This window comes from Podarcis vaucheri (assembly GCF_965113315.1).
Source record: "Podarcis vaucheri genome assembly, chromosome: 9".
NCBI lineage: Eukaryota > Metazoa > Chordata > Lepidosauria > Squamata > Lacertidae > Podarcis > Podarcis vaucheri.
In genome coordinates, this window is record NC_138767.1 from 79,023,854 (window position 1) to 79,038,621 (window position 14,768).

Genomic DNA, 14,768 nt, shown 5'->3' on the forward strand with positions numbered 1-14,768 from the left:
CAGTTGGACCGACCTCCGTGGCAGACATAACCTTCCGTTCAGAGTCTTTGGCTTCTTTAAACTGGTTGTGAATCCGGATGTTTGTTCTCCAAAAGCCCGTGGGAGTTCTCCGGGCCAATTTCTCCGGATTTCACGGTTTGCGTATCGGGTCTCTGAAGGGAGGCAGGCGAAGAAACTTCGGACGCTCTCCAGAGTGACTTCTTAACTGCCAAACCTCCCAGTCCCCACCCGCGTTTCCTTACAGCCAGCTTGATTTCCACGGGGTTTGCAATACTTAGGGCGGCCTATTCGGGGAACGGTGGCTGTCACACATATATGAAGAAGTGTCAGGTGGCGGTGCAGTTGAAAGCAAACAAACGACGCCCAGAAAATCTGTATTACGGCAAAAGCTGTTACTAGGAGAACCAACACGTCACAAAAATCGCGGGCAAGCCTTCGCGATTCATCACGGTCAGGGGTGGGTTCCAACTTCAATAAAATATTGAGGGGAGAATCAGGTAAGCCCCTCCTCACATTATGGATTACAACTGCAATGCCTTTGAATGACAATGCCTGTGAACTTGGGGTGGTGGTGGCCCCCTCAAATATTTTATTAGGGAGGGGTGAAGGGACCCATAGGATATGGCTGCTAGCCATTCTCTGGATATTTCATTTTCATGTCACTTTTAGTTTGTATACCGCCTTTTTATATTACACAAGGCGGTTTTCAAGCTGAAGAAACAACAAAGATCACACACCTTATAACAATCTGACCCAACTCAAAGAAGGAAACCACAGGAGAGGACTGCGCTCGTGGACTCAGATTCTGCTTGCGGGTTTCCAACAGGCATTGACTTGGTTGCCTTCAGGGTGGGCACGATACTGGAATAGGAGGGCCGTGGGCCTGATCCAGCCGGCTCTTCTTAGGTCCTTATACAGGAAGTGGGGGACGGGAAGCTATTGTTCACGCCTTCTGTGAATATTAAAGTCTCAGGATGGAGTGTGCGAAGAGGCAGCAGAAGTTTACATAGGACCCTTCCTGGGCTTTTGGAGGTTTCTGGTTCCTGCACTGGAAAGGAGAAGACACCTAACGGTTGGCTTTGCCCTCCCCCTCCCCCCTCCATCCCGGCAAATACTGTACTACAGCTGCTTCTGCCACCGAAGGATGGCCCCGGGAAGCTCTCCTGCGCAAGCTCTATTGAAATGAACGAAAGCTCCAAGAGAACCATTTATTCCAATGGGGCATATGCAAGAGAATTCCATCCTCCCCCGCCCAAGGAAACCGGTGGCGAAGGAGGGGGAATGCTTGGATGATCAGAAGTGAGATCTGTTCGCAAGCGCCCTCCCTGGCGACGACACCCCGTCGGGATTTCGCGACAACGCAGCTTTTGAAAAGGGTGTCCTCCTTCTGTTCCTTCCAGAGCTTCCGCCCTAAGCCCTGGATCCTAAGAACCTTGCTTCAGAATCCTCTTCATTCAGATGGCGCTTAGTTCCACACTTCTGAGATTACAGTTGAGCGCAGGGCACAAGCACCTTCCATGCCCGTGGGAAATGGTTTGGCCTCAGGGCGAAACCGACATGAAAATAAGGACCCCAAACATGGGCATAGCCAGGATTTGGGGGGTGTCAGGTTTTATGGGGGGCGGCAGAACCTAGCTATCTGCGATGCAGTTGGTCCGTGCGCTAGGTATTTTTCTTTATTTACTTGATTTAAGGCAACTGCCCCCTCCAGGCTTGGCTACGCCCATGACCCCAAAACAACTCGAAAGTAGTTGTCTCCGGCTGGTCCCTGCGGACAAGCGGCTGCGCAGCGACCGCAGAGCAGCGAGCAGAGAAATGGGATGCACCCAAGTCCTTTGGTCCCCCTGGATTTATTCATTCATTCATTCTTCCCTTGGCCCCCACTCCGTCCCCACCTATTCTTTTTCTTTTTTAAAAAACATTTCCAAACAGAAAGGCGGAAAGCTTCAAATAAGGTACTGCAGGGTGGTCAGAGAGCTACTTCCAATGGAGAAGACGGCTCGCAGATTTACAACCCGATCCAACGCACACTTCGGCTTAGTTCAACTCGACTCCCACCGGGAACACCCCTCTGGGGATCTGTCAGTTGCCAGGTCTTTCCGGTGCAAAGTGGGTCCTCTTGTTCGCAAGTAAGGCTGCGATGCTAACTCCATTTTCTTGGGAGTGGGGGAAGAAGCTTCATTGATTTTAATAGGACTTACATTTGAGTAGGCATGGTTAGAATTGCGCTGTTATTCTACTTTATTACAAGAAAGCTTCCGTGTGTTTGTTTGTTTGGCGGGAAATATCTCTGCAAGACCTTTGGAAAGGATTGGCAGGCGTGGGTTGGGACCTGAATATTAAGAAACAAAGCCATACATATCTATAGGTAAAGGAGAAGGCACGCACAATGTGACATTTGATTTGCTTTTCTCAGACATAAAGGGTCGGCGACGTCGAGTTTTATTAGAATTGTTCACTCATTTTCGTAGCAGAAAAGTGAAAATACTGAGCTATAAACTACGAGGTGCCGCGTTGCCTTCCTGCCTGCGCCATCAACTGGCCTCGGGTGCGCTAGTCTCCCTTTTCCTCCGCGTAGCAATATAAAATGTGGAAACCATAACGCTGCCCTACACTGCAGGGATGTAACGAAAATGAAATGCTTGGAAGATTCCAAGGCGCTATCTAAAAAACCGGTGACCGTTCTTAGAGTCAAGTCGGATTGGCTCCTTTTTGCTACAACTTCTAGAAGTTCATTTGGACACGCTATAATCAGGATTACAGCCACAAACAGCGTTGCTAGAGAGTAAATTTCACCCAAACCAACGACACTCCTGAGCAAATCCGCGTTGGCTCCTGCTGCTGGCCTCCAGGGCTAACGTGGATCGAGATCGCTTTCCCCCCACCGCAGCTTTTATCCCCGACTTAAATCAAAGCCGAGGGCCACGTCGAGATTCTTTACGACAGAAAACTCTGCCGTTCTTTTTGTTAAATTGATTCTCAAACGAGAGGTCTGATCTCTGCCTCTCGCTTCTCCTTCGCCGGAGGGATGGGGCCCTGCCCTACACACCCCATCTCCAAGGATGCCGATTTGGGGGCGGGACAGAACTAGCCAAAACAAAACACGATTTTTAGTCCCGTTGGCTGCGCGTCTGTAATTTTCCCATCGAAGCCAACGTGGAGGTGTTTTGCTTCGTTTCCTTTTTACGCAAAGCTTTTGCGCTTTTACGCCAAAGTAAATCCTCCCTCTGTTCACTGGAGCTTACTTCCCGGTTAAGTGGGCGTTAACAGCCGAATCCTGCGCAGGTCTACCTGGAAGTCACTCCTGCTGTAGTCCACGGGGGACTTCTTCTCAAGTCAGCCTTAATTTCCCAAAGGAGCCGCCATTCCTCATTTGTAGCACCTGCTTGGAACCACCGCCCATTTCAAAGGAAAGGCGTTCAGCCCGATCCTAACCCTGTGCGGCGGAAGTCAAACAGATCGGCTAGCGAAACGTGCAGGCATATGGACGTCGTGGCTACTGACGCTGGAGAGCGATTAGGATCGCAGCTGGTGTCTTTAGCACCGGGTGTTGTCCTGAGCGGAAGGGAGAAGAAACAGGCGCAGAACGGTTTCCTTTTCCATTTTTTCACCTTTTAAACCATTGCGTATGGTCGTCATAATCTTATGTCAAGTCGCTTGGTGAGATCTGCCTGGAAAGGCGGTTTATAAATCCCTACATTGAATCCTACACACCTCTCTTCGGAACCCACTGGTACCAGGTCAATGAAACTGAGCTCGCCGCGCAATCCTAACCATGGCCCTATCTGCCCTAACAGGTTTATGACAGCATCATACCACCCTAAACAGTCATGGCTTTCCCAAAGAGTCCTGGGAACTGTAGTTTACTAGGGTGGTAAGTGTTGGTTTGCTTGTTTTCGTACTTATTTATTAATTTTATATAACACACTTCATCCACAGATCACAGGGCGGTTTACAGCATAGAAATACAAAATAAAAACACAACAAACAAACAAACAAACAAACAAACAAACAGAAGAACCAGTAACCCACCTCTTACAAACACATTTCAAAGACAATTGATTGTTTAATTAGACAAAGATTGATTATAGAGGAAAGTCCCTCAGAGTTACCAATCTCGTGGTTGTAACAGTCAATCCCTCTTCCCAGGGAATTCTGGGAACTGTAGTTCTGTGAGCAGAATAGGGATCTCCTAACAACTCTTATTACCCTTAATAAACTATAGCTCCCATGATTTTCTGAAGTGGGGACAAACGAGAGGTATGAAATTGCTTTAGATGTACTGTTTATTGAGGATGGGGTTTGCGTTTACTTAGCAGAAGTTCTACTGACAGGGTTTACTCCCAGGTGCGTGAGGTTAGGACTGCAGCATCAGATGTGTCAATCCTAGGACTCTTTTTAATAAATAAAAATAAAGGATGGGGAACTCAGAGCCCTTTAGATGTCGAGGGGCCCCAGCCATGGACGTAGCCGCAGGGGGGACAGCTGCCCTCCCCATAAAGTAAATAAATAAAAATACTTAACTAATTGACCAATCGCGTCACAAGTAGCTAGGTTCTGCCCTTCCCTCCAACAAAAATCCTGTCCCCCTAACAAAAATTCTGACTACGCCCTTGGCCCCAGTCCGCTCAGCGCTGCCAATAGTCAGGGGTGACGGGAGCCTACAAGCCGGCCACCGCTGGATTGAATTGTCGTCCCCAAATGCAAGAGATTCAGTCAAACTTGATTTAAATCAAAAGGATTTTTTAAAAGTGTTGCACTTGGACTGGGATGTGCTTTGGGTTTGTAATCCCAGCTGTGAGAAACAAAATACCGGAGATTATTTCCCCCGCCTCTGCCCCTACACGTGGGCCTCCACAAGAGGCCTTGCACACATTTCACTTAAACAAATGCCAACGCTTTAGTTAAATTATATGTAAGTAATCGAAGATGTTGAAGGAGAGCGAGCAAGCAAGCTTGCAAATGAGCCACCGCCAATCTCCCCGCCCCCTGGGTCCTCAGAGATCCCATCCAGTAAGCCCGCGAGAGCAAAGAACCAACAAGTAAAGACGCAGCAGAAACAGCGCAGCAGAACAACGCCAGGGCCAGACTGGAGCAGCGTTAATTAATCAGTGAATGCCTGATACTTCTTTATCCGCCCTTCGCCTTAAGGTCCAAGGCGAGGAACGCAAAAACTTTAAGACCACCCATGTAACAAAACTGGAAACGAAGATCATCACATGTTCCTTAACTCAGTCAACGCGGTCATCTGGCCGCACGACGCAGCAGCCTCAATCTACAAGGCGCTTCATCCCTTCGCAGATGCCTGCGCTAAGAGCTCCAATGAACTCAGAGGGGAGGGCCTTCCATAAAGCTGGTGCCACGACCAAGAAGGCCTTCCGCGCAGGTGGGGGGGGGGCACACATCAAATTGAGTCTCCTCTGTAGACATTAATGCAGGGACAGGTTAGTATGGGAGGTGTTCTTTTAGTTGTCGACTAAACCTGAGAAAATAGCAGATCCAATCCTCACCCAGCTTTCGAGTTGACTGGGCGACTTGGGGCCAGGCACTCTCTCTCCAAATAAGATGGAGCACAGGACTGGTGTGACCATGGAATGGGCGGAGAGAGAAAATTGCAAGCCGCCCCGAGGAAGGGGCTCCTTGGAGGAAGGGGTGGGTTTAAAAGAAGAAGTACTGTAAATAAATAAAACGGCGCATAGCAGCTACTAGTTAATGCTAGGCGATTAATATGATGATAACTCCCTGCCCTAAATCTTTAGATAAAACTGCAAGAGAGCCTCTTTTCACACAAACTGTATGGGGATAACGGTAGTGGTTGTACTTGTTGAAGGGTATTCTGCACATGCACAGGGGCTCAGAGCTCTGGAATTATGAGGTGACGGTGATAATATTGATGCAATAGTTCTGAGAGAAACTTCTGTGTCGGAGGACGGCTGCTCCGGGTGAAAACGTTGCAGCAATTAATACTGGAGGCAGTTCAGACGTTCAAGGGCCGAGTGCCTCTGAGCCTTCGCAGAATGCCCTCCTCTCAGCAGGTCCCGCGACGTGTCTTCCAGGGGGCTTTGGCCCCCTATATCTCTTGGTGGAAACTCTTGGGGATCCCTTTCGCAGGCCTGTTTCTTTCCTCTGTCTCTCCCCCCGCCCGTCTTTTTCTTTGACGTCTGATTTCGCACGTCAAGGCTAATTTGCGCCCCCAGCATCACCGACTCGGCTTGACATCCATAATGAGCACTAATCATTCCGATTATTTTCGCCGGCCGCCCAGACATGTTCCAGTTGTTGTGACAGATCGCGTTTCAGGCCCTTAATGACGGACAATTACCAGCTCTAATTCGACGCCGCCGCCGCCCGTTGACACCTAAAGCCATATGTGCGCGCTTGGCCAGGGAAAAGGACGCAGGCCGAGCGATTCCTCCAGCAGCTGCAGCGAACGCGGATGGGGCTGAATCCTGGCCCTGCCTCGGCGAGGCCAGCGTGCTGCTGCTGGCACTCACGGGGCTTCTGAGCGTCTGAAGAGTATCTTCCTGCAGCAGTAAATGGTTGGTTGGTTTGTTGTTGTTGTTTTTAAGTCATCCACTTCGCTCACACCACCCACACCATCAGCAGCTAGGGAGGAGCAGTGGCGTAGCGTGGGTTGTCAGCACCCGGGGCAAGGCAAGTAATTTGCGCCCCCTAACCCGTGGATTTGCGTCCTCTAACCCGTGGATTTGCGCCCCCTAACCCCCAGATGTTGCGCCTGGTGCGGCCGCCCCCCCTGCACCCCCCACGCTACGCCACTGGGGAGGAGAGACCTTCAGGTGCGGAAGTATTTGCCGTGTCCCCCCCCCGCCCCTCCGCCGCTGCTGATGACGACGATTGGCTTGCCAACGCGGTGCCCCCGGCTCCAGGTACAGTTGGATTCCAGTTCCTAGCAGTGACAGCCAGCCTAGGCAATGGTAGGAACTGCTGGGAGCTGGAGTCGCGCAGCGTCTGCCGGGCGCCGCGTTGACTGCCTCTGGCTTAGATAAATCCCAGGCCGAGGAGGGGCCTGAGGGAGGTCACCTGGAATGCTGGACCCATGGGCCTGGGTCGCATTCAGCACCCTGTCGGCCCGGCGTGTGGGTTGAGGTGCGTCCCCCTCTTTGCCCTATTGGGGTCGCCCCGTCCGTTGGGTGACACTTTTTGCTCTGTTCAGCTGCTCCCTCCGGAGAGCTTGGCGCTGTTTTCTTTGGCTCAGATCTGAGCGATAAAGGAGGGGCAGGGACTTTAAAACGGCTCCGGGGCAAAGGGTGGCAACTGCTGGTTCTCTCTCGCCACCCGCTTTGAAGCCAGGATTCGCTTAAATGTGCAGGTCGCTTTGCAGAAAAAACCCAAGCCGAGGAAAAGTCCTTGCCCCGCAAACCATACACTCAAAATGTAGACTTTGCAGGGAGCGGGAGAGACCACCCCGCCTCAGTCCACGCTTTGGGCTGGTTTGGGGATCGGATTTGCTCTCCGACGCGAAGAAGGCTGTGAGATTGCCTTCGATGAACGCGACTTGAGTTCCCTTCGGCCCCTTCACGTTCCGGGGACCTGTAGGTTGGGCAAGGTCGGTGGGTGGAAGGAAATCCACACCGACTCAAACGCTCTCCCAGCAGGGAAGCTGCCAGGATTGTGGAGTGGATTCCACCTAGTGACATCTCCTCCTCTTGTCGCTTTTACCCTGCTTCTCCCCGAGAGGTCCCCTTGTAGAGTATCCACACGTTGTGATCCACATTTCCCTTGTCCGCTGCAGTTTTTAATCCTTGGCTCGATTAATGCGAGAGGGAAGAAAGGGCGCAGGGAAGGGGCGGCAGACTCTGGATCTATCCTAACAACCCACTTCTGTTGACTCCGAATCAGGCTCCCGAGAAGATTTGGAAATAATTTGGAGGTCCCTTTTGAGAGAAGAGAAGCAGAAAGGGGACCCCAGACAGGCCCCTTCACTTTCCAGTTACAACTATAGCCTTTCTGACTGTTTCCATTGCAAAAATCAGAAATTCAGTTGACCAGCCTTTTTTACCCCTGTTAGTCTGATAACCTTGAAACATCACCTTACCGATAAGGTTTCTCTGCCTTTATTCTGTGTCTATAATTGGCGTTGATATGCCCTTCAAAGCTGTGTAAGAAAGGCAAATAGCTAACAATCTGGAATAATATTAATCCTGACCTGCAATGGCACGACAGAATTCACTATTATAGCAATGATTTTGCGCCTGCCTACTGGGCTGCAAACGGGATGTTCCGATTGTCCCGTGGCGTTTCCACCGCCGCCACCAGGACTCCTTTTACGCAATAAGTAGCCAGCTTTCCGAGCGCCCTGAGCGGTCGAGAGGGCATTGGGCGTCGCTGGAATTACTGCTGTTCCTGCGGATCAAGGACCCTAACAAGTCTCTCCTTCGGAGAGGAAGGCAAAAAGGGGTCAGGGATGCGGCTCCCTTTTCTCCAAGCGGTGGACACTTAGTCACCTAAGCAGTTCGCTCCAGTTGGATGCGTCAGCGTCCGACCATAAACTCGTCTCGCTATTAGTACGATTTTAAGATAAATAAATAAAACAACCGGGAAGAGCTTTAAAGCTTCAGAAGGGCCTATGTTTTTCAGTTTCCTTTCAAGGCCTTCGAGGTCTTCAGATGGAAGAGGCAAGCCAGACCTCGCCTCGCTAATCCAGCAAATTTCGGGTGGGCAGCCTGGGCTGCCAAGGGCGACGAAACCGCTGGAGGAAAATGGCCACAGCATCCGCAGGGCGCCTTTAGAACTCCAAAAGATCGCGATCCGCGGACGGCATGCTCCGGAGTAGTCCCGCTGGGTTCCTTAAGAATACTCCCGTGTGTGGGTTGCGCTGTGCAAGGGAGCCAAATAATGCCTCCCCACTCCCGGTAAAGGTGGGCAGTCAGCCGCCTTCTGTAATCAGATCCGATTACATTTCCACCACAAGAAACGGTGTCTAAATGGAGAAAGATTATGCCGATCTCTTTAATCTGTTTCCACACGGGATTCCAACACAACACACAGCAGAGAGACTTCCTGGGCATGGCAAATAAATTGCTTATTGCACAGCAACGAAGCGGGACCAGTTATGGTGACACCACCCAACAATTTCAGGGGCACTCGGGCATTGAACTGCTTGAGCACGCAAGCCCATCGCCATCCGAAATCCATTTACTTGCGGGTAAACGTCACCTAAATAAGCGGCATTTCCCCTTCAAGTATATGTAGTGTATTTAAGAGCCACCGATTCTGCCTCACCGATTTACTCTGGTTCAATCCTCCGTGTCTTTGAAAGGTCAACCCACCGAACGTCATAGACGTTCAGGATGATAGTAGGACTAGGACCCCAAATGTCCATTGTAAAGGACACCTGCCCCACCGATCTAGAGACAAGGGGCAAATAAATCAGCTCATGAATCAGCGCAAGGGGGTGAGTTCCAGTTGTTCTGTCCCAGCTTCTGCCAGTCTAGCAGTTGGAAAGCATACCAGTGCAAGTAGATAAATAGGTACTGCTGCGGCAGGAAGGTAAATGGTTTCCGTGCGCTCTGGTTTCCGTCAAGGTGTTTTGCTGCGCCAGAAGCGGCTTAGTCATGCTGGCCACACAACCCAGAAAGCTGTCTGCGGACAAACTACGGCTCCCTCGGCCTGAAAGCGAGATGAGCTCCGTAACCCCATACTCAAGTTTGACTGGATTTAACCGTCCAGGGGTCCTTTACCTTAAATCATCCCATGAAACAGGGCTGATTCCCACGCTCACGTTCTTTTCTTGAAGCTTGCTACATCCAGCGCTAACTTGCACGTGTGAATGGACCTTCTTCGCTAGTCAGAAACCACATCTAGAGCTTCCGCACCAGCTCAAACGCAGCTTTTTCTCCCTGGACCTGGTTTACACCTTCAGATGTGAGTCCTATCAGAATTCAAAGCGGAAGAAAGGCACTGCTGTATTCATCACCTTCACACGAAGATAAGTCTCCATACCGCTCAGATCCCACACGCATCATTTGTCTCGTGGCTCTCTCTGTGGGTTTGCACCCATATAGAGAAATCCGAGTTCAAAGTCCCCGGTGCCTCCTTCCATATCAGGTGGCCCGACCTTTGCATGTTTAATCGGAAACAAGTCCCATTGTCTTCAATAGACGTCACCCATGCTGAGGCTGCGCTCAAATAGAGTAGGCGCTGCACACGTGTTTACTATTGCAGGCTTGTGGATGGGACTTATTTAAGAATAAAAATATGGGTTCCAGCGGCAATAAAGGCCCCAGGAGGTTTTTTCTTTTTTTTGGGGGGGGGGGTATTGGTGCGTGTTAGGTGCTCAAGGCATGATGAATATCGCCTACTTTCCATGCAAATTTTTACACCTTCATTTTTAATGGGTCAGTTATAACGTTCTAAACTATCTCATTTAATATTGCTGAAATTGCTTTAACCCAATCATATGTACGCTTGGATTTTTTAAAATTTTATTTTAAATACATCTGAGAACCTGTAAATAACTGATCCAAACTGATTCTTAATGAAGCTGCAATCCCGTTGGCTAATTTGGCGATGGTGGGACGATTGTAACCCGCGTCCGCCTCTCTTTCCTAGACCCCCTCCGTGCAATAATATTCCATTTAAATGCGTTAGGATACACAAGCAGTTTTACGACGGACGCGGTAGAAACTGGTGGTCTTTGTTCCTGACACAAATGGTAACATCCGTTGCGAAACCTGGAGGTCCCGCCCCGAACCTGTTTTTCTCTTTTTGCTTTTTTTGCAAAAGCAAAATTAGCATCTAGAAAGAAATAATTTTAAGATGCGACACAATGGCAATTTATCGCACTTATGCCTGCTTACTGTGCTCCTGTCCAAAATAGCTTACTAGGAACTGAACTCAACGCAATTTCCGTTGGAGAAAACAGAGGCAGACTCGGTTGTCACGCCCTTGGAGAAAGATGCAGGAAACTCGCGTGTTTATTTTCACATTTGTATACCGCTTTTTCGTTTTCAAAAGAGAAGCCGAGGCGGGTCACAATAATCAGCCAAATCAAGAATGGGAAGGCCAGCTTAATACATACCCCGTAGTGCCAATAGTGTTTCTTATGGAGTCTATAATACGTATTTTTTTTTTTAGTGTCTCGTGTAAAACATGGTGATATTTACAATGCTAGTGGTTCACTGCAGTCGCCGTGCCATATCAATAGAAATAACCTCGGAATGTTTCCGTCTGGACTCCGCGCGTCTCCAAGGTGAGTGCTGGCGCGCACGTCCCTTCCACGCAGACGCTGCGCGCAGTCACTGCGGCCAGGTCCACCACGTTCACCGCGCAGCGATTACCAGGGAGGGAGAGAGGGAAGGAAGGAAGGAAGGAAGGAAGGAAGGAAGGAGTGTACTGGAGTCTGACAGTAGGACGATTGTTTTCTCGCCTGGAGTTTGCAAGTGCTTCAAAGCATCCCCAAGGCAGACTGTGCATATTTGAAGGAGGGAAGAGGCGCAGGCTTCCACAGTGCGCTTAGAGCGGAAGGCAGCCGTCGGGGAAACTGAGTCCAACTCGGTGGGACTTGGCTCCCCGCAACCCTGTCCTCGCTGCAAACCCAGGCCCTCCTATCTGGCTAGTACGGCTTGCAATATAAAAACACAAACATGCAGAACACGGGAGCAATACCCTTCCCCCAATTGCACACTGTTGAAACGTGGCGAAGGCAGGCTTAGGCGGATAACCGGAGTGGGGACTCCCAAGGCCCTCCGGGGACGAAGAAGAAAAAGGCTGTCGCTGCAAAGGACAGCGGCCTGCTGCCAACGCCTCTTCCCTTCTTGTTTTCCATGCCTTGCTATTGGAGGGAGGAAGAGAGGGGTGAGCCGACCTCCCGCGGGAGGGATCTGCGGCGGTGTTTCATGGACGCCCCGGCGAGGACCACCGACTGAAGCAGGAGCCAAACAATACGTGGGGGAGGGGGAGGGGGAGGGGGAGCGGGTCTGCACTTCCTGCAGGGGCGCCTCTGGAGCGAGCCCAGGCTCCTCCTTGGGGCTCGGCGCCAGAAGGGAGTGCTCAGCCCTTCCACGCGCGCAACACTGGTGGCCAGCGCTGCCCACAATGTTTCCTTCAGTTCCGCAGCCTAGGTTTCTCTCCCCCCCTTTTTTTTTGGTGCGGGGGTGTGAGCCTGGGGCTGCTGCTCCGGCTCATCAACGGGGAGTTTGCTGGCACGGAGTGGGAGATAGAGAGCTCTGAAATAAATCCGCTCACAGGGCGATCCTATGCATGTCTTCTGTTGCAATAAGGGGACTGACTCCCGAGCAAGTGCGTTTAGATGGAGGTCTTTTCGGAGGAAGGTGGTGGTGCGGAGAAATGGAGCAGAGTCCCAGCAAGGCCGGACCACCCAGGAGACCAGATGAGGCAATTGCCTCGGGCGGCAGGATCCACCGGGGCAGCAGATCCCAAGGCCACGCTTTCTTCCCTCTCTGTTCCTACTGCAGATCTTCCCTCCCTCTTTCTTCCCTGGCAGGGAGGGGATCTCATTTTGGGGTGTGCCTCAGGTCCCCCCGCAGCAGCGGCCCCTTTTCTTTGCAACAGTTTTCTTTTCGATCAGGAGCGGCGAAAGAGAAGTGCCTTGTTCCCCCTGCCCCCACCTCCCCCCAACAGCGACCGGCCGTCTCCCGGTAGCCCGGAGTGTGCCAGCTCTGACCTGCTGACAAACGGGATTTATCGTTTGTTTCTCCTACTCCTTCGCTGTGTTTTCACATTCTTTCCCGTCACGTGAGGCGCATTCCTGGCTTTAGAGGTGCCCAGGGTCTCGTAGAGGCTGCGCCAGCGAGGAAAGGCTTTCCAGCAGAATGGCCCAGGTGGGGATGCAGCTGAAGCAGAGGCGCAGCGCGATCCTAAGGGCATTTTTATTTTGCAGAAGGCCAGAAGCGCTAAGAGCTGCTTTGCTCAATGGGGCTAACTCTTTCCTAGTATGTTTGCTTGCTTGGGATTGCAAAAGCGAACAAAAAAATAGAAAAGGGCGTTGTCTGGAGAGCAGAGGGTGTGTGTTTAGATGGCTGATCTAACAGAAATTAAGGCTTGCTTCTCATAAGCAGAATTCTTATTGCAGAGACAAGTAATCTAAGTTACTGCATTTGTTATGTCTTTTAATATAGTTCTCAAACAGAATCTCTCCCATTTTACTTGGGTAAAAGTCCTGTTGAACACAGTGGGTCTTATTCCTCAGGAACCACGCTACTATAGCCTCAGGGGTGTAGGGGTGTTTATAGATGCCAGGAGAGGATATATTTATTAGATAATATTATTCCTTCTTCACGTGTTTGAGCTCAGCTGAGTGCTTTTCTTTGCAGCTTAAATGGGAAACTTAGATGGGCTAGTTTTAGCCTTTTAGTTTTAAGTAATCCAGGATGCTCTGAGGCAGACTGGATTCTCCTGGTATTTTCCCCTTTTCTCCCCCTTAAAACAATAACCACACAGACAATCTTGTAAAAGGTAAAAATAACATTTACTCACTCAGAATACTTGTTGAAGAGTAACAGATACAGCAGCTTTGTTCAGGCAGGCTTAAAATGGTAATCCAGTTATGAAGGCATACCTTAGTCTGTCTTAAGATGGTTCTCACATTGCGGGAATCAGGTGAAAGAGCAAAGAGGAAGAGGAAGTTACCTGGCAGGTAAGGAGATTTTGTGTGGCTACACCCCCCTGCAGGGCACCATGCAAGTGTCTCTCAGAGTCCTCTCTAGGAAACTTACAGCAGTGTTTCCCAACCTTTTTTGGGCAAAGGCACACTTGTTTCATGAAAAAAATCTCGAGGCACACCACCATTACAGCCCCGTGACGTCAGCGCGCAGCGTCACGCCGGGAGGGACATGAATTGCTAGCAAATTACATAATCACCTCCTTGAGGGCTGGCTCATCTTCTCCGAAGGCAGAACCCCATTAATTAACAGCACAGACTCACACCATAGCCAAGACGAGGGGGGAAAACCTCAGTCATGCACAGTCATGCACATGTGGGGGCTAAATGAGGACGAAGACCGGGCAGAGAGCAGGGTGAAAATCACCCCACTTGGCCAGGACAATCCCTGGGTGCTCCCTTGGGCCACTCGCCTGACCCACCTTGCAGGGCTGTTGTTGCGAGGATAACACGGGGAGAACCACGCGCGCCCCCGGGAGCCCCTTGGAGGAGAAAGCGGGCGATGAATGGAATGCACGAAATATATGAGAGGCGACCAGGTTTTGCAGGTGAGGGGGCCCCGCCAGCCTCCGCTTCCAACACCCGGTGCAACGACGCCGAAGTTTCGCCCCGGGCTCGGCTTGGGGAGCAGCGCTGCTCCCCCCGGCTCCCCTTCGCCCTCCCAGCTCTCTCTGCCGCCCACTGGGGACCCCCCTCACCTGCCAAGACCGGAGCGCCGGTGGAAGTTGCATGCATGCATGCAGGGCGCCACGTTGCCATTGCATTGCACTGCACTCCATGCAACGCCTGCACGCATGCATTGCCTTGCATGCCCGCCAAGGGGTCTCCCTGCGGTCTGATGCGTCCCCTCCGGCGCGGATGCAGCATTGCAAAAATAACCCCCCCGACGCAGCCCTACCTGGGGGGGCAGCCTCCGCCTCCGCCGCTCCGCCTCCGCGGGGATCCCCGGGCTCCATCCTGCCGCCCGATCTCCGTGGGGGCGCAGGCAGGCTGCGCGGGGTCTGCGCGGAAGAGCCCCTGCCCGCCCGGCCGCCACCGCCGCGCTCATTCCATGGCCGGGAGAAGAGCGCTTCAAACAAAACGCCCGGCCCGCCAGGCCACGCTGGGAAACGTAGTTTGCGCACCC